Source organism: Lolium rigidum, chromosome 2 (assembly GCF_022539505.1).
Source record: "Lolium rigidum isolate FL_2022 chromosome 2, APGP_CSIRO_Lrig_0.1, whole genome shotgun sequence".
NCBI classification, from domain to species: Eukaryota; Viridiplantae; Streptophyta; class Magnoliopsida; order Poales; family Poaceae; genus Lolium; species Lolium rigidum.
The window spans coordinates 46,878,356-46,882,657 of record NC_061509.1 but is presented as its reverse complement, the minus strand read 5'-3'; the positions used below and the strand labels follow the sequence as shown (position 1 = coordinate 46,882,657).

General features: G+C 39.9%; 1 long non-coding RNA gene across 1 annotated transcript; it reads right to left on the bottom strand.

Moving 5' to 3' along the window:
• Nucleotides 1-3,236: 3,236 nt before the first annotated feature.
• LOC124686357 lies at nt 3,237-3,856 on the bottom strand. The gene is made up of 4 exons (XR_006997792.1): nt 3,784-3,856; nt 3,589-3,689; nt 3,405-3,479; nt 3,237-3,329 (listed from the first exon to the last, which is right to left on the bottom strand). It is a non-coding gene; the product is annotated as an uncharacterized LOC124686357 (long non-coding RNA).
• Between the last annotated feature and the right edge of the window lie 446 nt (nt 3,857-4,302).

The following is a 4,302-nucleotide window of genomic DNA, read 5'->3' as shown; positions in this document are numbered from 1 at the left end:
TTTGCACGTCTAGAACAACTTCATGTATATTGCATGCAATTAGCTCATATATAGAGGATGACCACCAAGATTGAGTTCATCATCAAAATTAGTAGCACATGGCACCATGATTATCAGAGGTTGACCGTTGCAAAGCTGCGAACCGCACGCCCGCAGGCCATCATAGTCTCCATTCGTCACCTAGGCGCCCTCGGTCGTCACCTTTCCTCCCCACCGTACTGCGCTCCCACCAGGGCCGGGCCGGCAAAATTTGAGGCCCTGTGCGAGATTGTAAATGGGGCCCTATTTCATTAAAAAATATAATTAATGAATAACTATAATTTATATATGCCTTGTATAGTTGTATGGGCATTTAAACTGAGAATTACTTGCTTGCGCTTGTAGATTCTAATTTTGTGATAAAATTATTTTAAAATCAGCTTAAAATTATTTTAAGAGGAAACATATTGTATAGCTTAAAAATCGATCGGACCAATGGTCTAACCGTAATGGTTTCCTATTTAGGTTTTAAAAGTAGGAAAATATTTTTAGAATTTCAAAGACTTACATGCAAAGCTATCCCAATATGTACTGCATATTATAAGAATTATCTCATGAGAGACATATAATAACGCTATATTAAATTACCTAAACAATCTATGAAATTAAACGTAGTGCTATTTCTTTTATATAATCTGAATCTGAGAAATCTTGGCATGTTTAAGACTTCAAACTAGAATTATATTTCTTAGTAGTCTTAGCCTCGGAATAGCTAAAATCAGAGGGAAAGAAACTACGTGCAGCCAGCAAGAAAATCAGCAGAGGGTAGAAATACAAGACGCAGCCAGGAAAAAAATTAAAAGACGCGTCCAACACGATTCGATCCTTCCACCTCCTATCTAACGCGTCTTGTGCACAATTTGACCATTACCACTCGGACGGAAATACTTTCATGTTTTTAATAATACTATGCACCTATTATATAATACAAAGTCAGGAAATTTGGCCCCCCCAAATTTTGGTCCCTGTGCGGCCGCACGGGCCGCACTCCTGTGGGCTCGGGCCTGCTCCCACTCGCCGCCCACTCCTCCCTCCGAAAGAAAGTCCACGCTTCCCTCCCTCCCTCGCTTGCCGCGCTCCCGCACCGCACGCCATAAAGCCAGCCCTTGTCGCGCCGCGCGCCCACCCAGCGCCTGCCCCCTCCCCTCGCCGACGTCGACGCAATGCAGCGCCGCCGCCGCGCCACGAACCTCCAGCTCCAATCCGCGAGCTAGGCCCGCCGGTTCCGTTCTTTGAGGAGCCAGCTACCGTGGTGCCCCGCCCCATGCCGTGCATTTTAGCATTGTGGCAGTGATCAGATGACATATTCGCATTTTAGCATCGGTCCAAAAATATTAGAACTTCTATTTTCACCCATAGCTGCTCGACGAAGAGAAACATATCATAATTGCAGTAAAAAAGTGCACAATGTTAGGATTTGCCAACAGCTTTTTTGTTCAACACATCATATTCTGAGATCAATAATTTCTTATAATGACAGTATCACTGTGCCTCCAGATCCATGAGTCCACAAGAAGGATATCAGCCAAAGTTTTCCAACTGCTACAGAAACTGAAACTTATACATAAATCAGCTTACTTGGGACCATGACTAAAAACACAAGATCATTTGTTATTTTTCCAGATTAAACTGTTTCAACACATGCAGATTCAAGCTTCTGTAGTCCATGATTTTTATCCAGCTTTCCTTTTAACGGATAAGATGTAGTTACTACATAAGCAGATATAGAAGAATTTAACACTTGAATTGACTTCAGGAATAAAAGAAGAAAGCAGAAATATTCTAGTAGGTCTTCTAACTTCATGCACAAAATTCAGCACCTACACTATAGTGATTACCGTATGTTCTAGTCCCCGAGCCAAGCATATATAGAAGCTATGCAATTGGTACATGTATCCTTTCCCTCCTGATGTAGCCTCAAATGTCTGGTGACAGTCCCATGAGCAGCCTCTACCTCTAATGTCTTCCCATCAGAACATATTTAAACAAAACCTGTTGAACTGGTGATCAAACACGATTACGTGCAAAAAAAAAAAAAACACGATTAAAAAATCATGAGAAAAGCAAAAGGATTAATATGACTTGCCAGAAGAGGACATCAAACCCGGGAAACAAAACCCGAAACAAGAGACAGCAAGAAAGTAGACTGATATAGAACATGAATACGGAAAAAATAATGTAAGCACTACCCAAGCATACTGGCTAAGATCATCATGAAGTTTCATGAAACTTGGAACCTAATAATTGCAGTATGCTGAACATCTAGAAGAAAACATATGAAAACCTTGGGCAAGAAAGTCACTCCCAACATCATAATTATATTTTCACAGAATATGCAACCATGGGATCAATCAGCCAGTGTGGTCGATGAGAACTTCACTCAAGGATTTCTACATGTATGCTCAAAGAAGAATCTCTAAAGAAATGCAGTGAGGAGGATGCAAAAAAAAAAAAAAAAAATCGAAGACTAAAGAAAAAGCCAGAGTGAGAACTCCCAAAGTACAGAAGCTGGACATTTTGGATTACATCACCTCCCAGAAAAGAACATTTCATATGACATTGTTCATTAGGTTCGCTATAATCTCAAATGAATCGGTAATACATTTCTCAAATGAATCGGGTTACATACACTGATTCCTGTTCCGGAGAACTTGCACAAAGATTGCAACTATGTGCACAGTGTAATATATGTAACTAAAAACTAAAAGAGATGTAAACTCGTGTTAGATAGCCATGAGCAGATATGGAGAACTATTAAATATGCAAAAACCATGAATCAGTCATGAAATTTTGATCAAGAAACAAAGGGGACACCTTCAAATGTTACTGAGCAGAGCTCTGCTCCGAGATTTTCCCTTGACAGTTGCTATTCAATAAAAGTATACGCTGTTAGAAAAAATGTCCAAATGTCTTATATATGTGACTGGAGTGAGTAATGCATGCAGGTACATAACATTGCACATGGCACTAATGCTTAAATGCTCACGGAGTCAGTAAACTGAATACTACTTGTATACTCATGTTTTTACCCCTTCTCTAGTCTCGGGGGCCCTCAAATCTTTAAACTACATGGTAACATTTCCCTGTTGCATACAGAAGTCCAAGAATAGATTGAGGCGTAAAGCCTTTCCAAAAAAAGAAGTCTAAGAATAAGGAGCAAGAAAACAATTGTGGTGAAATAATAGATTACAAGAGAATTACACAATTGGATGTGCTGAAGATCTTCAGCCCATGTGACAGCAACCCGAGAATCACCGCAGAATATGTTCTGAGCTCCCATGACTAGCTGTCTAATTGCACACAACGCAATATTAGGGTGTGAAGTATCACTTGGTTTGCAAAAAAGATATCTAGGATGAATTTACCTCGACACCATGGCAAGAAGCGCCGCTTGAACTTCTGCAGCAATCAACATTATCACCTGGAAAGATCACATGGGTCTGTTGAAAATTCAGGACATCAGTGTCAGAGGTCAAGGGTAACAGAAGTTAGTAGCAATGTCAATGTGGAGCAGAGTTAACTGATGTTTTTCTTTTGCCAGTTCATTACCTTGGATATGTGTAAGGTCAGGCAGTGAAATGTAGGTGTGTTTGTTTGAAACGTCACCGCACAGACTGGGGTACAACTATGACATGTTTAATACTATAGCTCTGTAAAAATAACACAACACAGATACACAACTTAAGTATCTTCAGAGAAAGATGCACAATGCAATTAGATGAATAATTGATAAATGTTCTCTACCTGATCCAAAGCATATGTAATGTTAGTAGCAGCAGGAACGAGGATGTTGTCTTCATTATGGCCAACACCCTGTAATATTATGAGCACAGCAAAAAAAATGTTTAGTCAGTGTTGAAAAAATTGTGATCGATGGCAGTTGCTTTGCATATATTAAAATATGAAGATAAAAGATGTGCATGTGGATTGGTTTTATCTTAATAATCTGGGTCTCACTGTAATATAATATAATTAATCAAAGTACAACGCTCCTGCCATTTTCCCAGGAAAATGAAGAAACTGGCAGGTGCACTACCATTTAGACTAACAGCTTCGTTTTGACCTGCCTAGAAGATTACCTTTCATTGCCTTGAGCTCGTTGGCTAGACAAAGAACCAATTGCATCGATGAAGATGGAGGGGGGATTTTCAGGAGCTATTTTCAACAGTTTTGGAACCAGTTTTTCATTTTCTCCCATTCACTTCAAAAGCAGATCCCAGGAAGATACACCGCAGTTTTAGTTCGGAGGACATTAGCCAAAGT